Here is a 14,899-nt window from a genome sequence, read left to right as displayed (position 1 = left end):
GAACTATCGAGTTTTCCCATCCTAGGGTCTCAAAGTGAGTGATATCAAAACGGAAATTCTGCTAATTGGAGTTCGACAAGCGGTCGCACTCGCCACTTCCACTAACCCATTGATGTCAATGTAATAGTTGATACTAATAATAATTGCAATTATTGATTTCTGAAAATCAGTGATATACTAGATATATAAATTATTAATGCATGAAATTAATAAACGCATGATAAAATTTTAATTATTTTTTCTAAAAATACGCATTTTATTTGGGAGATCCCCATGTAACAAGGTGGATCAAATTACACGGTTTTAAAGGGAAACGCCCTTTTGTATTGGAGATAGACAAAAACTAATATCTTTAATAATAATAATATCTTTTTTAGCAAAATATCATAAGACGTAATTAAAACCAAAAATTCCGTATTATGATAAATGCGTAGGAAAATTAATTATGTTTTGTCCCCTTTTTCATCTAGAGAAATCTGGTAACCATATGTGCATCATAAAAGTTTTGCATAATTAATTTTCTTACGACGCGACGGCAACAAAAAAGGGCATATTCTAGAAAAAAAAATATTTTCACTGAACTCAACCGTGCCAATAGAGCTGACTTTCCTAAAAATCAAACCCCTTCCTTAGTCTAATCGCGCAAAAATCAACTCGACTTTTCCGCTTCATTACTTTGTACTCATCAACCCTTTATCACAGCGGACGTATCGCCGTATAAGCTCATTATATTCGACATTTTTTCCCCTACACCTCCTCCACCCTCCCACTATTATTCTCTTCCATTCTCTACCAAAACGATCAGGGGTGGGGGTATTACTACGGCGGGGGAACGAATCCAGAGGGCGCCTGCTCCAGATATCCGGATGCTGGATGCCGCCGGAGCCAGGCGTCAGCAGTAACGGTTGCGAATCTGGTGACGTAACCGCGGTCGACGGGGTGGTTTTTTGAGGGCGCGATCGTTTCAAAAACGCGATTTTTGAGAGAAAATTTCGGGAAATTGACTGAGAGTGGGTGGAGGTCGACGTGATTGAGTCTACTTGATGCAGGTAAACATATTTTTGAAGTTATTTGAGTATTTTGGGATGTTTTTGCCAAAAAAATGATGCGTGTAAATAGTATTGTATGGTTGGGCCGTAAGGATAAATCCCAAATGTGTAGTTCATGTTTTTTTTTGTTCACGTGGCAAATTATATACCCTAACATTTTCGCCCTACTGTTAAATATATTGTGATTATGTTTTGGTAAATACGAATTAGAATACTTTTTATTTGTAATTTATCTAGTAATTTTATACTGTGTTGAACACAGTTGATCTTATTTACCATGGATTTTTAAAAGGATTACCTGCTATCTAATATTGACAGTTTATATTTAAGGAGTTTAACTTTTAATCGAAAATTTATAAAATATATTTATTATTTATAACTAAAAACGCTTGTGATAAGTTATATTAAGTAAAATTCTATGAACTAAACGTTTTCTATAAAATTTGTGTTACAGTTTGGCGACAAATTTCTTATTTATTATATTGAATTCTCGATTTCTGAAGACTTGTTGAATATATCGCCAATATATGGGCTATAATTTTAAATATAGTATTTCTAAGTACAATTTTCTAGATATTAATTGATATATTATATCGTAAATATTGATAATACGTATATATTGATTCGTAATTGTTTTTCTTTTCTCTAACTGTTGCAGGTAAATATATTTTTATATATACTTGTATATTTTTAGATGTTTTTACGGAAAAAAAGTGCGTGTGTTATAAACTTACGTGCATAGAAATCGGCCCACTGTGAACTTTTGGATTTAACTGTATCTTTTAGAATCTATTTATCAGAGCAAGTAAAAGATATGAGCTGTTTCAAAGACAATTTAACATGCTTTAATAAGAGCATAAATTTATCCAGGGGCGCTATTCTGTACAATCGTCGGTATCGGCAAGTTACCGACAGCTATCGGTACGTACTGCCAATGAGCGTCGTGTTGATTGTTGTTGTCATACTTACCGATTGGTCCTATGGCAGATATCGCAAATTTGTACCGACGAAAATCGATATACCGTGCCCTTGTCAACCTCACGGTAGAGATACCGAGAGTCGTCGGTACAAATTTGCGATATCTGTCATAGGGCCCGGTAACTATGACAACAACAATTAACACATATTTACTATATGCAAATGTGTACCGATAGCTATCGGTAACTCACCGATTCTGACGATTGTACAGAATAGCGCCCCAGGGTACTTATCGTTTATATGCGTACCAACGGGTAAACAAATAAAAGGTATTTATGTTGTGGTGACAATAAGAATAACAAACTTGTCAAATATTACAATTACTACCTTTGTAATCCAAATTTTCAAATTGTTCTTTTATTTTTTGATTAGTTGTGTTTCATTGTTTGATTAGTGTTTCAATTTAATGCATGCATCATCGGAAAAAGCCGCTTAAGTAATCGCTTTAATCGAAAATGGACTAAAACAGAGAGCTGTAGCTCGGCAACTACATATGACACGAGGAGCCGTTCGAAGAGTGTGTGAACGATATGAGGAGACTCGATCCTTTCGTAGTCGATCTGGAATTGGTAGAATGAGATATACAACGGATCGTGATGACCGCTTTATTGCTTCAACAATGTTAAGAAATCGGCGTCTTAATGCTATTCAGGTGCAACAACAGCTCCGTGAAACACGAGGAGTGACTATTAGTCAGTGGATAGTAAGACGAAGATTGAAGGAAAGTAACATGACCCCCAAAACTCCCGCAATTGGTCCAAAACTTACCCCAGCTCATCGTCAAGCACGCTTGCGTTTTGCACTGGAACATCTGAATTGGACACTAAAACAATGGGAATCTGTTTTATTCTCAGATGAGACCAGGATATGCCTCTATGGTAGCGACCGAAGAAGAAAAGTGTACTGGAGGCCAGGTGAGCGATTTGCAGAATGCTGCATTGAGGAGGGGATTGCTTATGGAGGTGGTTCCTGCATGATCTGGGATGCAATTTCTATGACTGCGCGAACCGACCCAGTTTTCATCCGTTGGGGCGACCGTCGGTACGGGAGAGGAGGTTTAACTGGTGCTAGGTATATTGAGGAGTTTTTAGCAGTTCATGTGGTACCTTACGTCGACTACATTGGAAACGAATTCACTTTTATGCATGACAATGCGAGGGCACACATATCAAGAATCGTACACGATTACATTCAGAAGTCGGATTTCGGGTTATGGAATGGCCAGCAGGCAGTCCAGACTTAAATCCGATAGAACATTTATGGGATGAGCTAAAACGAAGAATTCGTACTAGACGAAGGGCCCCAACTTCTATCCCAGCGCTTAACATCCCGCAAGAAACAATATTAAATTTGATCGAATCTATACCAAATCGTATGAGAGATGTTATTAGAGCAAGAGGGGGTCATACCCATTATTGAAAATTTAGTTTAGTTAATTGTCTATAAATAAATAAATAAATAATAACATACCTCTTAGTGATAAAAAACGATAGTTTGTTTCATGCATTAATTTAATAATTTTAATCCAAAGAAACCAAAATACAAATTATTATCTCTAAACTCTTTTCAAAGAATATGAAATTGTCTTTCAAACAGCATGTATTTTTTCTTAATCTGACAAATATATTCTAAAAAATATATAGTTAACTTCAAAAGTTTGCCTTGGGCCGATTTCTATTCACGCAAGTGTATTATTGTATGGTTGGGCATTGAGGATAAATCCCACAGGTACAGGGGGGCAATTTTTGGCCAATCGTTTCCATGCAAATTGTTCGCAACTTTTCGATCAACACTAAAATCCAATTTTTAAGTCTTCGCATTTTTGCGTATTAGCAAATTTCCCTGCGTTATCTTGTGAGCGGATCGACAGCATCGTAAGGATATGTTACGTTTTGGTTATTATTTGTTTAAGTGCGCATATTAGATTTGATAATGTTTCCAAGTCTGTAGTTGGGTTTAGGTGTAACAATAATAGTAATGGATGACTTAATGAACGTTTTGGCCATTCGAAACCTAGATAATGCCGAACTGCTGGGAACTGGGGAATTTATTAAAATATTTCGGTTATCCAAAGACTTCTGCCGTTTTTTAATTCAGTTACTTGAGCCGTATATGCGACCACAAAGAAGAGAGACTGATTTCGATGTGCAAAGCCGGGTAACATTTTTCTCTATTATTGTATATCTATGAAGTAACATTAAATTTCAGATTTTAGCTGCTTTTTTTCATTATTAACCCACTTGACCAACAACACAACAAACATCGATTATCGACACCAAGTAATGAAAAGTAAACAAACAGTAAAAATACAGTTAAACTGGAGAGAATTTAGTTTTTCACTGTGATTTGTCGACGTTGCCACAGCTCCGGCTCGTAATTTTGCGTACACTCACGACGATCGCAAATTAAGATGCGAAGATGGCTGAAAAATTGAATTTTTAAAACGCATTCGTTTTCTAACACTCTCAAAGTTGCGCGTTCGCATGTAAACGATCAATTACAAAAATTGTCCCCCAGTTCGTGTTTATTTGTTGACGTGGTATTACTTTTTCCTCCAATATTATATACATTATTTTCATTCAAATTAACTTCACTTAATTTATTAATTACAATACTTTGTATTTTAAAATTTTCTAGTTGAATACTTTATTACTTATTGTAATTTTAATACACATAAAAAATAGAAATTGAGATTTTGTAACCTGAATTTCCAAAAGGTTTTGCGTGGTTTGTAATACTGATAATTATATTTAATTGTCTGTTTTAACTTATACAATCCAAAATGTAAAAAGGCTATTTACCTATTATTTATAATTAAAAATACTTGATTAATTGTATATAATAAAATTTTATGAACTAAATGTTTACTATAAGATGTGTGTTACAGCTTGGAGAAAAATTATTTATTTTTTTTTTATATTAAATATTGAATTCTATTCCTGAAGACTTCGTTGAATATATCGCCAATATACCGGGTGTTGCATCGTCGGACGGGACATAGGAATAACATATATAATTCTATTTAGGTTTATTGAAGAGCACTAAAACCCACATTCAAAAGAATAACTTTAGATATTTTTGATTAGCTCGTTTACGAGTGCTCGAGTTATCGCCGATTTCTTTTTAAATATTTCTCCTTTCTTATGGCGCTGTATTTACTTATGAGCACCAGTCAAGGTAAAATATAACTGTCAAATGAAGTTGTCCTTTTAGAAATTTACCTATTTAGTGCTTTATTATTATTGAAAACTCATTCCTACATCGGAAATCTTAAAGATGTATTTATAAATACAAATTAATATGAATTGAAGTTAAATAAAGTAATCAATTACAAGGTTAATTATAGTATTATTACAATATTCAATAAGTGATTAATTTAGGTACTATTAAATTGTTAAAACTTTAGGATTTAAGAAGATGTTCAAATATTCGTCCATCGACTGATAGACAATAACCCAGGCGATCATAAAATTCTCTTCTTACATTCGCTAGTTGGTAAACTGAAATTCTATTGCATTCGGCAGAAATAGCATTTTTTAACTCGTCTAGATTTGGGTATTTTTTATCCTTGTATATCCTGTTTTTTAAATGGCTCCAGAGAAAGAAATCATTTGGCGAAATATCAGGAGACCTTGCTGGCCAATTTACTGTATGATTTAGGCCAATAACGTTTCCGTTAAAGCTATTGTCTAAATAAAATATTCCCGAACAGCCAGGGTACTATGTGCCGGGCAGCCATCCATTTGGTACCAAACTTCCTGATTTTCCCTAGCGGCATCATGTAAAGCAGGTAAAATATGATTTTCGAGTAGTTCCAAATAATATTCTGCATTTAAATTTCGCGTAAGAAATAATGGCCCAATAATATTGTGTCCGAATATCTCTGCCCAAACATTTACTTTCTGTGGATATTGCGTCCTTGTTTCGACAAACCTGTGCTGGTTTTCTTTGCTCCAATATCGATAATTTTGAACATTGGGTTCATTATTTAAGGTAAACGTGCATTCGTCAGTGAAACATATGTTTTTTAAAAATTCCCTATCCGTGTTTGCTCTTTTTATCATATCAAAACAAAACGCCTGCCGCCGTATTTCGTCCCCATCTCGTAGCTCTTGGTGCTTTTCATATTTGAAGGTATAGTATTTGTGTCGTTTCAAAATTCGAAACGCTGTATTGTGATCTATTCCTATTTCATCTTCAAGTTTCCTTGTGCTGATCTTTCCATCGTTCTCTTCCACGCACAATAAAACTTCCGTCGGTATCATTTCTTGCACCTTCTCTTTGTTCCTGCCTGGCTTCACATCTGCAATTATTTATTAGGGTACCTTTCGTCTCAAATCTCTGGATATTCCTTGCGATTGTAGATTTTCCAGGTATCGGTCTATTCGGATACAGAGCAGCAAACATGTCCGACCCCTTTTGATAACTATTTCCTTGATAATACCATTTAATCATCAATACTTTTTCTTCGGTAGTGTAATTCATGGCTAATATTTTCGATGTAGGTATGAGTTTTTAATAATAATAATAAAGCACTAAATAGATAAATTTCTGAAATGACAACTTCATTTGACAGTTATCTTTTACCTTGACTGGTGCTGGTGAAGTAAATATAGGGCCATAAGAAAGCAGAAATATTTAAAAAGAAATCGGCAATAACTCGTAAACGGGCTAATCAAAAATATCTAAAGTTATTCTTTTGAATGTGGGTTTTAGTGCTCTTCAATAAACCTAATAGAATTATTCTCTAAAATAATTACGGAAGCCAATAATTGACCCCATTAAAATTTACATGGGCTTTCCTATGTCCCGCTCGACGATGCAACACCCGGTTATTATGGGTTATATTTTTTAATTTGGTCTTTTTAAATCAAATTTTCTAGTTATTGATTGAAATATTGGCTTGTTGAAATATTGAAATATCTTGCTTCATACGAGTATACTTGAAGCAGGTAAAGATATGTTTAAAAAACCCTTTAGTATTGTTAAGTTATCATTTAGGAAAACACAATCGTGAATATGTTTAGGTTTCCTTGGTAACAAAAGAGACGCATGCATATACAATTTGATCGAAAAAAAACCGGCATCAGCGATGGCTATGAAACTAAGATCTCTGTCATTTTAGAACTATGTAATATGACCTTGTGGATTGAATATAAAAGTAATCAGTCCTGTCGGCTTATTAAACACGTAGCTACCCCGACAGAATTAGTTCTGCATACATTTCACAAGGCCCTTACTATATACCTAATTTTGTTTAAAAATAATTTCAATTTTGAGGAAATTGGACATAGACTAGTTTTAAGTTTGCTTCAGTTAAAAAGGAAGTGCCACTATACAGGGTGTCCAAGAAATAAGTGCAAGTATTTTAACCCTCAACTGGTGTGGTGTGGTCCAGAGGACTTCAAGCACTATTTAAAGCTCTGTAAAATGTTTACGTTTAAGAATTAGGCCTCACCGCGCCAATTACCTTTAAGTTAGGGTACCAATATGCAACTGTTAAAGGCGCACTTGATTTTATCAAGTATTGTTCTTACCAGCGGGGGCTAAAGTTTCGTTGGGGTCTGTGTGGCACCACCACGCCTAGAATGTTTCATTATTAGGGTGGTGGATAGTCTAAAAAGTGTACCGCACTGGGACGCTAATTTTGAGGAAGCATTAATTGAGTGGTTTGATGAATTTAAAGAGGCTTAAGTGTGATGAAGACCATCGAGACATTGATTTTTCTCCGAAGAGTAACCATAACTCCGATTCTGAATCTCTTACACTTATAGAAGAGAGAGCTACCTTCCGTCTTAATAACAAGCTAGCGAATACTGAAATAAGCGTCCAGTTTGGTAACACCACTCTGCGTAATAACAAATATCCAAAATATCTGGGGATTACTCTAGACCGTACACTCTCATTTCGAAAACACTTAGAAAATGTTGCTGGGAAAATCAGAACACGAACAACATTATACAAAAACTTTGTGGTACTTCTTGGGGTGCAAAAGCAACAACACTTCGGATCTTCGCCCTTGGTCTGGTATTCAGTGTGGCAGAGTATTGTGCACCCGTGTGGTTGAACAGCCACCACACAAATCTCGTAGACAGACAGCTGAACAACACCATGCGGCTGATTACAGGGACAATCAGATGCACCCCTAGTTACTGGCTTCCAGTTCTGAGTAACATCCTACCTCCAAATCTACGCAGAAACGAGGCTCTTCTTAGAGAATTTGATAAAATAATAGCTACCCCAACGCTACCTGTCCATAAAACACTTCCTGCTTTACAGGTGAATAGACTTAAGTCGAGGAATCCACCTTTGCGAACAGCTGAACAACTAAAAAGCAGTAACTACAATTCTCGAGAACAGTGGCTTTAGTTATGGAGAGAAATGGCCGATGCGCACCTATATTCCTGGTTCAAACATAACTATTGCCAGACACTTTGAATAGGATACGCTCTGGCCATGGAAGATGGGCGGATTCCCTTTATAAGTGGGGAAAAATACCTTCCCCAGAATGTGATTGCGGATCCCCTCACCAAACCATCCATCACATAACTAGAGAGTGCAACCTACGCGCTTATGGTGAAGACTGGAGGGACTTTCTGGAGGCTTCTCCATCAGCTTTGGAATGGATAGGGCATCTAGATGTTAATATATAGTGTTCGTAAATACGTTTTTTATGTTGTTTTTTTATATTATACTTGTTTTTTTTTATATTTACATTGTAATGTTTTCATTTACATTGTAGTTTATTTTATGTCAATGTTTAAGTGTCTGGTTTTCTTGCATGTATATGAGCCATACGATAAATAAATAAATAGAAGAGAGAAAATTGAATAATCAATACCAGAAAGAAAGATATGTGGTATATGGCAACCATATGTCAATGAAGAAATGACAAAAAACAAAAATCTCATGAATCAAATGTACCCGATCCATGTGCGGTAAATGCGGATCCTATATATTAACTGTATTTGAAAAAGTTATGTACATTCAAGGTTTGCAGTTTTGTTGAAAATAATTTATGTTTATTACTTTAGCTTCACATTTCAGTTGTTTGTACTTTTAATAATACGGTAAAATCATAAAATATATATGTTTTTAATTTCTATGGGTTTCTTAACCAAGTTATATTTTTGTTGTCAAAAATTCCTAAAAAATGCGTTTTACTTCATTTTTGTGTCCGTTCTTATTAATTTGTGTACAGTGTTAAAATAACAAGCTTTTTATAAAATCTCTTCATTATGTATTTTAAACTGAAAAAAAAAATTGGGGTCCGTCGGACCCCAGCACGTCATAAGCGTTACAAAAATTCACCACACCGCGTCGCGAACAAATTTTTTTTGAAAAATCGAAATTTTTTGAAAAATTTTTTGGAATTTTTTTTAGTTTTTAGTTAAAAACATAATTTCTTGATAATATGGCAACATAGGTATTAGATTAAATTTACAAGAAAGAATATCCAGGATAGTTCCAGTGGTTCTCAAAATTGTAGCAAAAAATCATTTTTTTTGGAAATTTTCAGAGTAAAATAACTCCGTTATTTTGAACTTATTTGAAAAACGGTAAAGAGAAAATCAACCAACCTTTAAAATACTTGCACTTGTTTCTGGGAGACCCTGTATAGCATTGGCATTGGATAGCGAGGATAACTCCCAAATAGATTTTGGTATATTTTTAATTGGGTATTTCAATTTTTACTTATGTCATTATTATTCAGTATAACTTCTAATATTTTTTAATATTTTTAGAGCAATTATAGTTATACACTCATAAGTTTCAGAAATCCGTCCTGTCGTTAACTTGCTATATAAATTATATAACTTGTCATATACTGCACAAGCCACGAACACAGACATTTCAGTCTAGAACTGAACTTTACTCCCACATACCAGTTTCTGATTATATCTGTAACTTACTTGGAACATGAATGCTGTTTAGACTTGCAAGAGTCCTTATCGTGCCCGGTGAAACTTGATATTACAGGACATCGCGTATCGACGATAACAAGATAAATTCTGATCTGGAGCTATTGAGTTTTGAACTTTGATAGAAACTGTTCATAGCACTGATTCGTAGTATTTATAAAATAAAAATGATCTGAAGTGTCTAATATGAAGTTTTTGATGGTTGATGAAATTTCTAATATACTAATAAAAGTTTATATAAATATAAAAATAAAAAAAAATAAAGTATATATAAATAAATGGAAGATATTTTAGATTCCTCTTTCAGTCGTGGAATACCCAGGCTTATAAGTATTTTTTTTTTCATGGATTGGCGTAAAATTTTTATAGCACTTGATCTTCATATGCTAGAGGAAAGTAACCAAATATGGAATACCATTTAGTTTTCGTGTTATATGAAAAAAAGGTATTGTTATTAGGTTTTCGATTAGGTTAGGTTGTACAGGGTTTTCTACATTCATGACTTGAGCACAAAAACGAAACTTGCAGTATACCGAGCAACAATAATCCCCATCATGTTATATGGAAGTGAAACCTGGGTACCGGAACGCCTGCACATGAACGCATTAAACAAGTTGCAACACGTTAGAAAACTGTTAGAGTCAAATCGTACCACCATGTCTCAAACTTATCGGTCTTTGATAGCTAGCCTAGATCGGTCCTCCTAGCTGCGAGAGCGATGAAGTCATGATAACTAAATCCCGCTTAAGATGGGCTGGTCCCGAATGGAGGATGCAAGAAAACCGCCTACCGAAATATTTTCTTTATAGTGAGCTCATAGACGGTAAGGGAGAACCTGGCAGACAACTCAAAATGTACAAGGATATTTTCTACGAAAACTTAAAGAGGTTAAGCATGCAAAATCAGTGGGAAAAAGCAGCGTACAATAGAACGCAATGGAGAAGAACTGTAAACTTAGTTAAGAACGACAGCCGATTTAGGAGACAACAAAGTATTAAGGAAGCTATAGTATCGGGCTTTTATTTATTTATTTATTTCTAGCCGGAACAAAAACAGGACAAGTCCCAAAATTAGTGTCCACAGCTTGCATATAATAACTAAATACCAATAACAATAGTAATAACCAATTTTAAAATTATAATACTATTTTTCTTAAAATTACAATTTTTTCTATATATATATATATACACAAACTAAGTCAATATCAACACCAATATGTTTAAGATTTAAGCAAAAAAATATGAAATGAAAACACTATGAAATAACAAGCAAAGGAATCGCGATAAGGAATACAATAATTATATATTAAAAGTAAACAATTAAATTATAGATATTAAACCATAGAAAAAAGGAATTAACTTATAAATACAAATTTACTATTCAGGAGTATAATATCTGGACATGGCTATACACTCACAAATTGTCGTTTTAATTTACATTTTAAGGCAAACAAACTATCAGAAAAAAAAATCAAAATCCGTGCAGTAGGAATTGGCAAACTCCAGCATTCTGTTAACTGGTGAATTGGCAGCACTATTTGTGTGAGAAAATGTCTTCTTGAAAAGGGAGGTGAATCTTAAATTTTTTGTTGGAACATTAAATGAAATCATAGACAAGAGATAAGGTGAATCGATGTGGAGAATTTATTATTTTGTGTAATACTGCTATATCAGTAATTATTCTACGATGTTCTAAAGTTAATATATTAAATCGATTGCACATAGATATATAAGAGTCGTTAATATTATTTTTATATCTCAAATATTTAACAAATCTTTTTTGCACCTGCTCTAGCCTATTTATATAAATATGGTACATTGGATTCCACATTGAGGATGCAAAGTTCAACTGACTGTATACATACGCATAATATGAAGAGAGCAAAGCTTTATTGCTGGTGAATTGTCTAGCCTGCCTGTTTATAAATCCCAGCATTCTAAATGCTTTAGAAACAATAGCCTCAATATGCTCGCTAAAAATCATTTTCTCATCAAAGAATACACCTAGATCTCGTGCTCCTTGTTTTCGAAGTAAATCAATGTCACCTAAGCTATAGTTATACACTATCTTATTGTGATTACGACTGAATGAGATCATGAAACATTTTTCCGGATTTAGAAAAAGATTATTTTTCGAACAGTAATTCTTAAAATTGTCCAATTCAGACTGAAATAAAAGCGCATCATTGATGTTATGAATTTTCATAAAAATTTTTAAGTCGTCCGCATATAACTAATAGTTGGAAAAATGAAAACAATTTTTTATATCATTAACATAGATAATAAATTATAACGGACCCAGGTGACTTCCCTGTGGAACTCCCGATGTAGACTCATACGGGAATGATAGACTCTCAGCCACTGACACCCACTGAGACCGGCCCGATAAATACGATCGAAACCAGTCAAGCATGACTCCGTCCACACCGACTCCCGCCAATTTTCCTAACAAAATACTATGATCGACCTTGTCAAAAGCCTTACTGAAGTCAGTGTAAACAGAGTCCACCTGTACACGATCATCCATGCTACTCAATATAAATTGGGCATAGCTGATAAGGTTTGTGTCTGTAGACCTCCCAGAAAAAAACCCATGTTGCTCGGGAAAAGCCACAGTTGCTCTTTTCAGCCACAGAAAAGCTCAGGAAAGGAAACTCCTTGCGTAACCATCTTCTGATGGGTGTCAGATACTCGTCAGCGAGTTAAGCTGTACGCACACTGGTGCGATCACGGCCGCGATCACAATTTCCACGCAGTCGCAGCCAAAAGTTGCTGAAGAATACATATTTTCCGTTTCACATTGGCGCGATCGAGTTTTGGAAACGAAGCGGCCTGGCAGCGTTCTATTCTGCGGTGGCGATCAGATTCAACTTGTCGAGTTTGATAGTGTGATCGCGACCCAACTGATAGGAATTTTCCGTTATTTTGTGTGTTTTTTCTTGTTGCAGTTTAGAAATGGAGTTAACAGAGCAGCTAATTAAGGCTGTAAAAATACACATTTTTTCCTGACATCTGAAGACTTTTCTATATTTATATATTAATCGTTTAAAACGTTCTACGTCTGCCGATGCCATCTCTCCATGTCTGTTTATCTTTCCATGCACCGTTTCCGAGAGCTCTTTCGTGCATAAAAGTGTCAATCCCTTCATGCCAACTTCTTCTCGGTCTACCTGGTTTTCTTCTTCTTGCAGGTTTCCAGTTTACAATTTGCTTTGGGATTATTATTTCTGCCATTCTTTGGACATGCCCGTACCATATGAGTTGTCTATTCTTTATCTCATCCACTATTGTATGTTTAACTTCCATAATCTCTCTTATGCGTTCATCAGTTATTCGTTCGAGTTTTGATTTGCCTGCTGCTCTCCTCCAAAAATCCGTCTCTGTAGCTTCCAGCATTCATTTTGTTGTTTCCTTAATTGGCTACACTTCACAGCTCTATGTGGTTATACTCTTGATAATGGTATTATATATTGTTTTGTATAGATATGTTTTGTTCCTGTTTTTAATACTTCTGTGCCACAGTATCCCATTTAATACCGTGATAGCATTCCTCCCAAGTTGGTTGCGTTCTTTAATTGCTGTATCCAACAGTCCATTATTTGCGATTTACATACCCAAATATTTGTGTTTTGTGCAGCATTTAATTTTCTTCCCTTCTTCTAGTATTTCTATATTAAAAAAAAACATAAAACTCTAAATATTTCGTTAGTAATTGATCATGAAGAAACAAAACTTGAATAAAAATTTACTAGAAGAACTTTGTCTATTAATATTTTACTTTTATTGACTGCATTTTAGAAATTACGAAATAATTTTATTCATATTTATTCAGACAAATAAACTTGCGGTTAAAAATTTGCTGTTATTTTGCATATTTTTATTAGTCTCGAAAATATTTATCACGACAAAAAAGTAAAAAATGTATTTCAGTTGAAATTAACTTCCATTATTGGAGAGGATTATTGGAGAGCCTCAACGGAACCTTCCTTATCAGATCACAGAATCATCATCGAACTTCCCTTCTTTTTTTAAATAATTATATTACTGTTTTAGTACTACTTTATGTTTAAGTTTAATAAAGAAATATTATTTTATTTAGGATTGTTTAAAATTAGAAGGTAAATTAACTAATTAAAACAACAGAATATTAAACAGAAAAAAAATTCTACTATCCTCAATCCTCAAACACAGCAATATCTTTAATAGCATTGTTATAAACTCTAGAGAGTTTAAGCGACAAGTTCACACCTTTTAGAGTAGGTAATCAGTTAACATTCCTGAATATTTGCTAATGGAGTAATGCGCATCTATTTAACCCAGTTTCGTTAATATTTTTGCTCTAGATTATTATCTGGAGCAGTAATATTACCGTTCCATCCTTTTAAGTAATTACTTTAAGAGATAGAACTAGTGCAGCATCGTAATAGTTTTTGACAATATAATTTAAAGAGTTCCAGGAGTATATTCTACCGTCCTTAAAACGAACTATAGTGTGATTAACTAAACTACACAGAAGAACTATACTGTGATTAAACGAGAAGGCTTTCTTACAGATTTAGTCTCACTAAATAAGGTCATATTTTAAAATAACAGTTACCTACTTATTGCTAGTCACAGTTTTATCTGATATGGTAAAAAGAACAGGCTTTAAACGACTAATATTGGAGGTAATTTATATTTATTTCTTGTGTTTGATTTAAAAAAAATTGCGCCGGGAGGCACGTATAGCCGCCCATACTAAAATATGTAATAAGAAGTTGGCAGTTCTTTTAGTTTCAAAGTAAAGGAATTTTTTCAATTTTTTTTATCTCAAAAACTGCGACTTTTACTGATTTTGATGTTATTACAAATTTTGTTGCAAATATTATTCCTAATCTTAAATTGAAAACCGCGTTTCGCTAGCTACTGTAATTTTGGAGTTATAATTTTTTAAAATTTTTTACCTCCTGCC

General features: G+C 34.1%; 1 protein-coding gene across 1 annotated transcript in view; it reads left to right on the top strand.

The window, feature by feature from the left end:
• The first annotated feature begins 926 nt into the window (after window positions 1–926).
• LOC115879316 (glutamate receptor ionotropic, kainate 2) overlaps window positions 927–14,899 on the top strand; it is a 344,372-nt gene continuing 330,399 nt past the window's right edge. The window contains exon 1 of the mRNA XM_030896084.1: window positions 927–1,049. The gene's annotated coding sequence lies outside the window, so the exon portion shown is untranslated. The remainder of the gene's footprint in view (window positions 1,050–14,899) is intronic.

The sequence above is a fragment of the Sitophilus oryzae genome, unplaced genomic scaffold, assembly GCF_002938485.1.
Source record: "Sitophilus oryzae breed Bouriz unplaced genomic scaffold, Soryzae_2.0 scaffold_1576_pilon_pilon, whole genome shotgun sequence".
In the NCBI taxonomy this organism is placed as follows: Eukaryota; Metazoa; Arthropoda; class Insecta; order Coleoptera; family Curculionidae; genus Sitophilus; species Sitophilus oryzae.
Note: the sequence above shows the minus strand (reverse complement) of the source record. Positions and strands in the feature narration are given on the sequence as shown.